Source organism: Engraulis encrasicolus, chromosome 15 (genome assembly GCF_034702125.1).
Source record: "Engraulis encrasicolus isolate BLACKSEA-1 chromosome 15, IST_EnEncr_1.0, whole genome shotgun sequence".
Taxonomy (NCBI): Eukaryota; Metazoa; Chordata; class Actinopteri; order Clupeiformes; family Engraulidae; genus Engraulis; species Engraulis encrasicolus.
Genome location: NC_085871.1, coordinates 22,350,376 through 22,363,713, shown reverse-complemented (window position 1 = coordinate 22,363,713; position 13,338 = coordinate 22,350,376). Strand labels below are relative to the sequence as shown.

Sequence of the window (13,338 nt, the reverse complement as noted above, 5' to 3'; positions counted from 1 at the left end):
TTTGTCTCAGAGCATTGAAGGATTTTAACTGTATACACTGTACGTCTATACGTCTTATCAGCCGTGTTTGTGCTGAAATGGCATAGCCTACAGAGGTACATGGAAACCACTAGTTCTAGCTAGCTCTGCCCACCATGTTTTCAATGACTGAAGCTAGGTGCTAGCTAGAGTTTGCCTTTGTAAATCAGCAACGATGTCAGCCTGAGGAAGATTTACAACGTGCATTTAACATGGTACTGCATTTCAGAAGCAAATTTAGCGATGGTGAATTGATAACATAAAAAAATAAACGTAAACCGGTCTTGCAGTTGACTTCTCTGTTTGTTTGTTTGTGTTCACAGGACTTCCTCTGGATGGTGGCAGATTGACAACCTCACATCAGTGAACATGAATCTCATAACTGATTGGAAAAATAAATAAAGTTTTGCACACAATGTGTTTGTCTGTGTACTTGAATCACTTCATAGTAGGCTAGTCTATATTGTATTAAAAATGATAATAACTAAGTAATTGAGTGGAAATAAGAAATAAGACATTTTAAGACCATGAAAATATGTAATTTCCATAAAATTGAGTGGAATAGGTGATAATGCATTTTACGGCCCTGATTCTATCTTATTTCCATATAACTACTCAATTGTTTACAAGGTAATTAAGCAGAAATAATACAAGGATGCTTGGGTGGTCGTTTCTATGCAATAACATAGGAAGAGGAAATATTGCACATTACGGCCCTGATGTCGCCTAATTAGTATGAAACTACTTCGGCTGATACCGTTTAGTTACTGGCATACCTACCACCTAACTACTATGATGACACAGTAGCTGTTTCCATTAGCCTACTATTAACTAGAAACTACAGCATAATTGCACTGGAAACTGTATGGTTATTTTTGCTCTTATTAATGAGAAATTATAGTGTAATTGCACTGGAAACCATATGGTTATTTTGCTGTTATTACTAATAACAAGCAGTTATTACCATAAAATTAGACTGAAATTACTGAGAAATTAGTATGAAATTAACACCTTATTAGCGATCCGTAAAGTAAAGTGTAACCAAAACATCCATTTCAATACCAATGTCCGAGTTGTTACTACTGTAAACTACAAAGTGGAGAGAGTTTCCCCACCGTAGCTTCAATATTTCCCTGCTCGACAAGCAGCGCCTTTCACAAGGTACGTTTTACATGTTCAGCACAGTAGCGAAGCCAGGGACGCAGGAACTGGTTTTGACCAGGGGGTGCTGTGAAAAAAAATCTGTTTTTTAGATGCTATTTCCTGCGTTCTAATCAATTTTAGGGTGAGGAATGGCGAATCACATCTGAATAACTTCCTCATGTTTTATGTAGGCTAGCCTAAACAAGGATGGCTAGATTTAACTTTTTTTTCTTTAACATCTCACTTTGACACTATTAATGTTCTTCTTGCGGAAGTGAAACGCGCACCTGATGTGGAGGTGAGGGCTCAAGAGCAAATCGCGCTGCCTTGACAGTTTGTCTCTTCAGCATGGGCAGTGTGCAATGTGTGAAATTAGAAGAAATGCTTTGACTATAGCTATGCGATGCACTCGTGAGAGGTGACCGGGCTTTCAAATAATTTAGATTTTCTTGCAATTGCGACTGTGGATCAGGTGCATCTCGGTCTCCCAGACCGCGCATAAAAGCACGCACGCACACACACAGGCATAGCTCTACCTTCCCGAATGTAATTACACTCTGACGGCCAAAGAGTTCGGGATGTGATCGGAGCAAGAAGTAGGCTAAGCGCCAAAGCAGCTCGAGCCATTGCTGGCTATTGATACAGGGAGAGTGAGAAAACCACCTTTAGTTTGCATTTAACATAGGCCATTAAGACGCATTAATATGTGGTGGCGGTGCTATGGTGGTCAAATCAGCAGCAAGAGGCAAAAGGAACAAATTGCCAAAACAGAACCAGTACAACATTCCAAAACATCCAACAATAGCACAGCCATTACACACCGCGGCAATTCAACTTTGACAACTGTGATGATAGACAAGCCAGACACACCATCGGCTGTGCTCTCCTTCAGATTCACCCCATAGCCAACTCCGAGGCTAAGCTAGACTACTTCACCAGCAACAGGCAAGACCTAGCATACCAATACACGCTTCTACGAATCCAATCTCCACAGCAAGAAACAAAAGTCACTTCTTACCTGACACGATGCACAACTTTGGTGACATTCCCTTCTCCCGTCACGCTTTAAATGTACATAATTCCTTGCTTAGTTGGTCCATTTTTTGTTCCCCAAAGTGATGAGACTTCTCTTCACAACAAGTTAGCTCCTCCAATGGTTTCAAGACCTTATGATGCATGGCCAACACATCGCCGTTAATACCATTTTTATTACTACCTTGACACCACAAGCTAAACAAAACAAACTCGCGTCACTGCACCGTTCTACCAAAGTAGGCTACGTCTAGGCCAAATGTCTAGGCCTAGGTACTGTTCTTTCCGGTCTGGTTGGGGTCTTTGAAGTTCTTTGAACACAAATGTAAGCACACGGCGGTGCCAATAAATAAAATCATGGCTTACCAGAGGCTGTGACCACCAGTTGACTACAACACCTCTCCAAAATTCCTCTGGAAATGTCCATCCAATTCGTTGTCAAAACTTCCCAAACTGTTTAGCCCATATAGTTCACATCAGCTAGTTTGATATTTGCTCACGGGCATTTTCTATGATGCTCAATGTTCCTCCGTAGCACTAGCAATCCTACAGTGAAAGAGAGTCAGCGCGGGCAGTAGCTGCACCTGATAGTTTTTTGACTACAGATACACGCTTCAGTGCTATAGTATGCACCGGGACCTTGCATCGCAAAGCGATGTGTTTCAGAACATGTTTTATTATTGTTTAAAAAAAAAAACAATAATAAAGGCCCTCCCCCTAACTCCGATTTTTTTTGCCATGGCCCTCCCCTCCACCTCATTTTTTTTTCATCATGGCCCTCCCCCCCTACGCACCAGCCCTCCCCCCCCGGTAAATTACGAACAGTCCCTTAGGTTAAACTGCCCTACAAAAGGTAAACAGCAGTGCCAACAATGAAACTGAGGGGAAAAAATGCCTTCAAAGACTTGGTAGGTTGGATATTGTAGTTACTGCAAATTTGACATAGCAATATTTGTAAAACAGGGCACATTTTGACCATAACTCTTAGTCACAAGATAAAGGAGGTCTTTATGAAAATCATTTTCAGAATGAACACATTTTCAGAATGAACCTACGGTAATTGGTTACTGCACTTTGCCTTTGTAAGGCAGTATACTTCTTTCAACATAAGACACAAATCTACTGCAAAACAACAATTAGGCCAACTTTAAATTACTGCTAAATCCCAGCTAAAATCATATTATAACAGACAATTATTTTGTTGAATGTTCTTTCTTTAATTGCTTATTTTACATTTACATTTAATCATATTTCAAGCTTTGTCGGCCGCAGAAGGGGGGGGGGGAGGTCACGAAGGGAGAACCGGCCACTATCGGTCACTCGCTGGCTGGGCTTGCTGGCATCAATTGAAGTACGCCAGCAAGGCGCACACTTCTCCATCTCAGACAGAGCACAACAAATGTGCACTTGTTTCCCCATCAGGCACAAGGCTAGAATCAGCTCCTTTGAGGTAGTCGAGGTCGTCCTCCTCCAGGACATCCTGCGCCACCAGCACCACTGCTTGAAAAGCAACAAAAAAATAGGGCAGTTTTAAACAATGTGTTAAACATTAAAAAATATGTACAGTTCAAAACCCACACTCATGCTTGTTTACCATGAACATGCCAAAGAACTGGTCACATGAGATAATACAGCAGGATTTTCACAAGATTATCCAGCAGATCAACCAAGCATAGTTCAATTGTGGTTTATCCACAGGAGTACAGTAGCTGTCATAGTAATATCCCTTACAAAAATTAACCATGGTTCTACTATTTAACTTTGATACACTATTTGCCATAAACCATGGTTCCCCCAAACCACGTGTTTTAAAACTATGGTCCCCCCCACGTTTCCTTATGCTTGCATCTCTTAAGCCTGGTTTAGACTCGTCCTTTAGTTGGAGGACACGTACTGTCAGCAGGGTAACGGCAGATCAAGTACCCAAACAGCCACCACGCCCTCCCTTTTAGCGCTGAATAGACCCCTTGCCGCGATCAACGTATAGTTCTCCCAGTTTGAATTGTTCGCGATCTGCCACTGCCCCCCCCACTGACAGTATGTGTCCCCCAACTGATGGAGGAGTCTTTTTAAAAAAAGATATTATTGTCTTCATAATGACAGTACAGTGCAGATGATGACAGGAAGCAAGTTGGGAGAGAGAGATGGGGAAGGGCTGGCAAAGGACCCAGGCCAGGAATTGAACCCGGGTCGGTTGCATTGCAAACGAGTGCCCTGCCATATGCTCCATGGTAGGGCCTGACGGAGGAGTCAAAACAGACCTTTAGTGTTGGCTGCCCATTTGCAAATACCTTGTACCAAATGCGGTCATTCTAAAAACTAACAATAGTACTCGGAAGAAAGAAAGGGGATATTGGCTAATTGCCCCCTGAAGTGAAGTAGTGACAAAAGAAAGTGATGGCAGTTGTATGATGGGGTTGGTAGTTGTGGTTTTACCTACCCGCTCACACCTGCCCATCAAATTTTTCCTTTTTTTCTCACGTCATCAGTCTTCCCCGCAAGGCCCAGTTGTTTGACTTTTAAGATTCTCAAAGAATCTATTTCAGGCTTCTGCGAGACAGAAAGAAACTGAGTTAGTCTTTTTTATACATCATAATCACATAAATGAGTTATGAGTAAACTCTCTGGTCCCCAGCTCTACCCAGAATCCTTACTAGCCTGGATGATGGCATTGGTGACCTCGTCACTATTAGGTAATCTACAGCTGAACAGAAAACATACAATGCTGTACACAAGTTTTCATTACTTTATGACTAAACGTGTAATGGTGATCCAAATATACAGTGCACAGCAATAATGACTACACCCCTGTTAAGAAACATTGTGAATAATATATATATTTTTAAAAACACATAAGTTGTTCCCAAAGTGATTATAGAGTAAGTGTAATACAAAAATGTTTTCATCTTATGGCAGAAAAGTAAGGTCAGTAGTATAACTTGAATGACATATTTGTCCATTTTTTTGTGCAATTATGCTATGTTAAACTGTCTGAGAAGGGGCGTGCTGGCCCAAAACGTCTTGAAATTGAAATGGATTTAAAGGGAGGTCATCGTTGTGTGTGTTTCATCCTTGTTTTACATTGAACTTTTACATTATGAGTCCCCACCAGGCCAAAATAGATGTGTGTGAGATTTGAATGAAATCATGTGGAGACAGTATGTATCATGATCTGCTTCAGTAGTCACAGTACATGTCGACAAGCATGTTTCTTTTGGTGAAATTCAGCTTCCTCCTGTTGATGGCATCCACACAGCCCCAAACCGTGCAACTCTCACTACCATGCTTGACTTTAAGCATGGGCACTTTTCTTTGTTGAGAAGGATACAGCTGATACTAGGGAGGGGGAGGTGAGGGGGCGTGGCCAGGCTTATGATAGGGTCAGGGGGGTGTTTGGAGGCTTGTGATGAGTCCAAGGGGGCGTTTGCTCAAAAAAGGTTGAGAACCACTGATCTAAAGCTAATTTGTTTATCATGGTGTCATTAGATCACAGTACATGGTTCCATATCCCATATCCTTAGTCTGTTTGACTCTGATGAGACCATGATAAACAATTTTGCATCAGTAGATGGTGTCAAGCATGTGTGGTGGTAAAAAGTGATTTGTAGAAAGAAAAGTGCCTCATGCTGAAAGTCAAGCATGGTAGTAGGACCGAAATGTTTCGGACCTGTACCGATGCCGTCCGCAGTAGGAAGCTGAATTTCACCACTAGAAACATGCTTGTTAACATGTACTGTGACTACTGAACATCATCAGATCATGATACTCTCCATAGGATTTCATTCAAATCTCATATACATCTTGTTTAGCTAGGTCCAGACTCGAAATGTAAAAGTTCAATGTAAGGCAAGGATGAAATGCACAGCGATGACCTCCCTTTTAATCNTTCAAATTCGTGAAGATTCGGGCCAACACGGCCCCTCCACAGACAGTTTAACATAGGGGTGTACTCACCTTTGCACCAGCATAATTTCAGAACAATGGACAAATATGTCATTCAAGTTATACTAGTGACCTTACTCTTCTGCAGTAAGCTGAAAAGATGTTGTATTACACTTACTCTATGGTCATTTTGGAAATAACTTGTGTGTTTATTGAAATATTGTTCAAAATATTACTTTTTCAACAGGAGTGTACTCATCAACATATTATGTTCCTCTGGTTGCATTACTTCTTTCTCTATTAATAGCACTTTGATCACAGAAGTATGGGCTGACATGCTCAGAGTAAACCTGTTTACCTGGCCTGTGGTTCAAGTCGTCACTGCAACTCTTCCTCCAACGCACGATGTGTTCGCCTCACTCATGCCTGATGAAAAAAAAATGATAACACAATCACATATAGCACAAGGCATTGACCCTTGCCTACAAAACCATCACAGGAACGGCCCCAGCTTATCTGAAGGACCTACTAACGCCATATGTTACTGGAAGAGATCTGCGCTCATCCAGCACAAGCCGTCTGGCTCTGCCATCCAGTCGCTCTAGGTACTCCCAGTCAAGATTGTTCTCCGTTGTGGTTCCCAAGTGGTGGAACAGTCTCCCAGAGGCAGCAAGACTAAGCACCTCTCTTGCAGCCTTCAAGAAACAACTAAAGACATTCCTCTTTCGAGAGAATCTACTAGACCAGTGTTTCCCAACCTTTTTTGTCTTGCGTACCCCCTAAGCCTCTTAGTTGTGACATGAGTACCCCCTTATTCATGTTCTATATCGCTTTCTCTCTCCTGATGTGACTGCTCCATACATTTGTTATAATAATAACATTTTTCCAAGTACCCCCTGCAGTGTGCTCGCGTACCCCTAGTGGTACACGTACCCCTGGTTGGGAAACACTGTACTAGACTAATGTTTGAGCTGACCTTGCCCCAGGCCAGAATCCTGACATTATGTTTAGTTTAGCTTAGTTTGTGAGTGTGTGTTTGTGTGTGTGTGTTCTCATTATTTCCTCTTTATTATTAAAAAAAAAAAAAACTAACCCCTCTTTGTAATTGCACTTGTTGTTCTGTATATCTCCTGTGCACTTTGTATTGCTTGTGATGTTGGCTTGATTATGTCCTCTTCTGAAAGTCGCTTTGGTTATAAAGCGTCTGCCAAATGCAATGTAATAATGTAATGTAATGTTATGCTAAGAAATTCCAATGTGATTCACTAGCCGAAATGGGATAAATGCAGAGAAAGAATTTCCCCTAGGGGACCAAAATTGGCTCCAATCCAAATTGGCTAAAAAATACTGTTACAAACAGTGGACAATTGTTTCTTGAATTTCCCACAGGATGAATAAAGTGCTTAGTAATACAGTGAATAAAGTACCTTATCTGTAAAAGACAGCCTGAACCTTACTGATGTTTTCTCTAGTTTGACGATGAGAACCTCAGGGTTATTTGAGATGGTTAAAATGGAAATTGCACATGTAAAGTCTAGATCATTTTCTTTCCCTTAAAACATGCAGTCAAATATATTACCGACAGGTCCTGAGGAACTCCGGAGGGTTCTGGGTTCCATTGGAGGGTTGGGGTTGCGGGGTGTTGATAATGCATTGCAACCACCGTCTCCTGGAGTGTCTCATGACATTCATGGAGCTGCGGATGTAGAATAGAGTGAAGTACTTTTTATCATGTTAGGCCTAATTCCAAACAAAATTAAGGTGTTTATCAGCTTACATAAATACACAAATACAAAACCAAAACATGCAGAGGCCTTATACACATCATCAGTCTTACACATTCTCTCTCTCTCTCTCTCTCTCTCTCTCTCTCTCTCTCTCTCTCTCTCTCTCTCTTTATCTCTCTTTATCTCTCTCTCTCTCTCTCTCTCTCTCTCTCTCTCTCTCTCTCTCTCACACACACACACACACACACACACACACACACACACACTCCTAGATGGGCATCATGTCATCCATACGATGTCATCAATTACCCTATAACAAAACACATTCTTAAATTCACAATTTCTCGTTCTCTTCTTTCTGGCACAGAAGTCTCTAGCTCTATGTGTGCATTGGGGCAAGAGCAACGACAGGGCATACTCCTGTTCTGTCAAATAACATCGGAGGGGGCTTCTTTACCTCTGCCCCGTTCATAACGACACATGCTGTGACCATCTCTTATCTTACAGAAAGGCAATTGAGAGTGTGTGTTTTTCGCTTGGTCAAGGGGGACAAATCATATATTAGAACAATACAGCCACACTTTCAAGACTATACAAGGTGATAAATTCAGACACAAGTGTCCATGATGTCATTAACTTTTAGATATCACGGAAAATAAGCTTTATGTCAAACAAATCTGTAACCAAATATTAGTCTCCTCCTAGCTAGTTAAAATGTAGCAGGTTACCAAATGTTGTCGTAATTTCAAAATCTAGCCCCTGCAGATATCCGACGTCATATATCCAATGTCAGTAAACTATGCATACATTCATTCGTGACACCGTATCACTTGCCCAAAGGTTTAGTATTTTTAGGTGGTGGCAGGCTAGCTAACTAGCTAACGTTAACATCTGCCTACCAGACCGAAAAAGCTAGGCTAGCTAACATGCTAAGATAACCGTCCTTGTTTAGTGGACAGTACAAGGCGCTGGTTAGTTAGCAAGTTAGCTATACGGTCAGTCAGAAAACATTAGGAAAGTTAAACATTACAATATTCAGGCATGCTTTAATTTTGATCTAGAGCTACTTTAAGACAATACACCGTATGTTCCTCTAATCTGTTACTTCAACTTACCTCAGAATGTCTTAAAGTCTGGTCCATCCTCATCATGAAATGACCTCGAACAACCTCGCCAGCCATCTCACTTGGACACCGTCTCGGAGTCCTCTCATAGTCCCATAGCCTAGAGCTAGAACTAAATAAGGTTTTTTGATGGCTTAACAAGTCTGCGACAGATTTCTGGAAAGTCTGTGATAAAGATGCTGCCAACTAACGTACGACAGAAATCCAGATAGGAAGCGGCGGGCTGCCGCGCAGAGCTTCATAATCATAACGGCAGAGGGAGGGCCAACATTCTATTCAATGCGATTGGCAGCACACGTCATTCAAAATACCGGTATCCAGTCAAAATATCTCCGTATTCACCAAACACAATTCCGGAGTCAAAATATGCCAAGATTTTCACGGATTCTTGAAAAGTCGGGAAATGGTCGAAATCTGGTCCGATATGCCGCGTGTCATAAAACATATCCAGTCAAAATATCTCCGGATACAAGCCTATTTTGCCCAGTGGGGGCTCCCCTAGGTGGCCGCTGGTCTCTGCCTGAGGTTTCTTCCTGACTATAGGGTTTTTTTCTCAGACCTCACTGAGCTTTTTTTCCCCCTTACAAACTATGAATCAAGCGAAAGGGAGTTTTTCCTCACCCCTGATGCGGCACCTGAGCGCCCAATCTCTGTGTGACTATCTATGACTTATGATAGGCCCAGCCACTATGGACCTTACGCATCTAAGAATCCTGGTCCTAACCTACGTTGACCTTATGACTCTACAATCTCTGTCTATCTCTTCTTCCTCTGCCTTCCTGCTATTTCTGCCTCTCCTCTATACCTCTCCTTTTAAATCCATCTCTAACAATGTTTTTTTTCCCATTTGTTAAGCACTTTGAGTTACATGCCTTGTATGACACAGTGCTATACAAATACAATTATTATTATTATTATTATTATTATTATTATTATTATTATTATACAATATATACAATAAGGCCACTGAGGATAGCTGCCTACAGCTGCTATCTTACCAAGGGGGAGGGAAAACATGAAGGTGACTGCCTACAAGCAGCCATCTTAAGCACGGGGGAATGAGAAGGGGACAACTTGACACACATCTACCTACAGTGGCTGTGTGAACCTGAGGCATGGGTATGTGCCAGCCTAAAGCAGACACACATGCATTTAACAGACACAAGTGAAATGTAAGCACTACTCCACCATAGCAGTACATTACTGAGCCAATGTACTCTCTGGCAGAACCATGGCATGGAGAAATGAGTAACATACTATGCAGTCACTAGACAATACAAACTGTACAGTAAACATACAATACAATACAGACATGACATAACATAGTACAGTGGAATCCGCTTATAGTGGTCACGGATATAGTAATCAACCGCTTATATAGATCAAAAAGCTTGGGACAGAATCATTTCTATACAAATGCTGTTTAAATAATTCGTTTACAGTGATCAAAAATCCGCTTATAATGTTCATTTTTGTCATTTTATGAATGTAAACATGTGCAAAAAGTATTGAAAAACTCAGTGTAGCCATTTCATTTTTTACTCCCGCGATTCCTTTCCCGACGTCTGCTTCTGTATATGCCAGATAGGTTGTAAGGGTATTGCGCGACACTCAACTCGCCACTTTTCCGGGTGGTAGCCTACTGTAGCCTACTCTAGGGGCGCCAACCGAGGAGTGCAAACTCCATACAGTGAATGGGCTGCGCTCTCCCGACAGCACCCCAGTGAACTGCAGGCATGGCTCGACTGAGTGGGGACGCAACCTGTTTACATAGAAACTCTCTGGTGATGAGGCTGTGTACACATGCTTCTGTCTCGCTAGCCAATGTAGCCTAACGAGTTAACACCGGGCAGCAAGCACGTGAATCATGTCTCTCTTATTCTGGGAATGAAAAACATAGGCTCTTCGAAACGTATGAAAATTTACCAAAAACGAGCCAACGAGATGTTTTGGCGAAGCTTGGCATTCCTCAGGCTACCTTGTGTTTAAACTGCAACAGCTGTACAGGCTGCGTCTCCCCACGAGTCCCTCCCACTCCCCCTCGCCCTTCTCATCTCTCCTATGCCAGCAAGCCCAGCGCGACTTTCCCAATTCCAACCAGTTCTTTGCGTGGCTTTTTTTAAACGGTGTCCCAAAAAAAAAAACACGTTGTAGGCTACTACTGTACAGGAGGCTATGCAACAGTGTGTTATTTATCGGCGTGGCAATTTTAAGTGCGCAGTCTTGCGGCGTTTTGCATGCATAACCTGAATCACACTGTGCAGAAACTCGCCAGAAAACGTTTGTGGAATGGGAACTTTACAAACTTATTTGACATCATAAGAGATGACTGTAATGATATCATATGACCACTGCGTGGCAGTGTGGTGGTTACGGCACTGTAATACATGAACTGTACGCAAGACACCAGAACAAGTGTAACAGGCAAACCATGAAGCCACGTAAATAAAGACTCCGACTGAGAACACGGTTTATCCCTTTATTCTACAAGTCATAACTTTACATGGTACCAGGAATGGATGCAATAAAGCCACCAGCGGCTCTGAAGCTTACAGGGAACCTTGATGCCAACTGGAGGACGTTTAAACAGCAGTTTGAGCTGTACCTGGCAGCGATCGATGTGGAGGAGTCTGCTCAGAAGAGGAAAGTAGCACTGTTGCTAACTCTTGCAGGGACAGAAGCAATAGAGGTATACAATACGTTTACTTTTACCGGGAGGGAAGACAAGAACAAGTTAGACGTAGTACTGAAGACGTTTGATGATCACTGTCTGGCTAAAAAGAATGAGACCTACGAAAGGTACATCTTTAGATCTCGGATTTAACGGGATGGGGAGACGTTCGATGTTTTCCTCACCGACCTCAAGCTAAAAGCTAGAACATGCAACTTCGGTGCATTGAAGGATTCATTGATACGTGATCAGATTGTGTTTGGGGTACGTGACAAGAAAGTCAGGGAAAAGTTGCTGAGTGAGGCCGACCTAAAACTGGAGAATGCTGTGCAAATATGCCAGGCAAGGGAGTTAACTAAGCAACATGCTGAAAAATTTGATGGCGAAGATAAAGAACTAGCAATAGCCCAGCAGCCCACGCAAATGCATGGGGACGTGGATGTTGTTTCCAAAGGACAGTGGCGCGGGAATGATCGTTTCAGGGACGTTAGGGGCAAAGGAAAAATACCGAGGAGCGGCGACAGAGAAGATAGGACTAGAGACAGAGAATTTACCTGCACACGATGTGGAGGCCAGCACAAGCCCAGACAGTGCCCAGCTTTTGGGAAAACATGCTCCAAATGTCACGGGCTGAACCACTATGCTAGAATGTGTATGTCAAAGGAGAAGGGCCGTAATGTCCATGTAGTGAATGAAGACAGTGAGCCCAGTGATGAAGAATTTGTGTACATGGTCCGTGATGGGGCAAAGGAAACACAGTCTGGCAGTGGAGAACAGAAAGGGTTGGCAGTAAATGCGGTGCAGCCAGATAAATGGGTGGCACCTCTGTTAGTCAATGGAGCCGTAGTAGTGTTCAGACTGGACACAGGGGCAAAGGCCAACCTAATAAGTGTAAAAGACCTTAAAGCACTGACAGAGAAGCCAAAAATTCAGACCCGCACGGTCCCACTGAAAACATACAATGGCCAGCCAATTGAAACCAAGGGGGTGTGTCGGCTGACAATACAGGGGAAAGGCAAAGCACAACACCTCATGTTTGTTGTGGTTCCAGAGGATCACGAATCATTGCTGGGGGACAGAGCATGTGAGGACCTGGGGCTAGTGAAGAGAGTCTTCCAGCTCAACAGTGAAATTGAGCCAAACATGAACACAGCAAAAGACATAGCGCGCCAGTTTCCAGGGATGTTTAAAGGGCAAGGAACACTGCCCTTCACATACAAGATCCAGCTGAAAAGTGATGCCAAGCCAGTCATACACGCACCACGGAGAGTACCAGCGCCACTCCGTGACAGCCTGAAAAAGGAACTGGACAGAATGGTGGGTCTGGGAGTCATTCAGCCCATCGAGGAGCCGACGGACTGGGTGAACTCCATTACATGTGTAAAGAAACCCAATGGTGAGTTAAGAGTGTGCTTAGACCCCAAAGATCTCAATGAGAACATTAAAAGAGAACATTACCAGATACCAACAAGAGAAGAGATCATGAGTGAGATGGCAGGGGCAAAATTCTTCAGCAAACTAGATGCATCACATGGCTTCTGGCAACTGAAACTAGACCCTGAGAGTAGCAAGTACTGCACATTCAACACACCATTTGGCAGATACTGCTTTCTTAGACTGCCATTTGGAATTAAGTCAGCCCCCGAAATCTCCCATAGAGCGATGGAAACGATCATTGAGGGACTAGAGGGCACCCGGGTCTTCATCGTCTTCATCTTCATGATATAATTGTATGGGGCGC

General features: G+C 42.8%; 1 long non-coding RNA gene across 1 annotated transcript; it reads right to left on the bottom strand.

Moving 5' to 3' along the window:
* Positions 1 to 3,339: 3,339 nt before the first annotated feature.
* LOC134464504 (uncharacterized) lies at positions 3,340 to 9,338 on the bottom strand. The gene is made up of 3 exons (XR_010037915.1): positions 8,918 to 9,338; positions 7,655 to 7,771; positions 3,340 to 4,743 (listed from the first exon to the last, which is right to left on the bottom strand). It is a non-coding gene; the product is annotated as an uncharacterized LOC134464504 (long non-coding RNA).
* Positions 9,339 to 13,338: the final 4,000 nt, after the last annotated feature.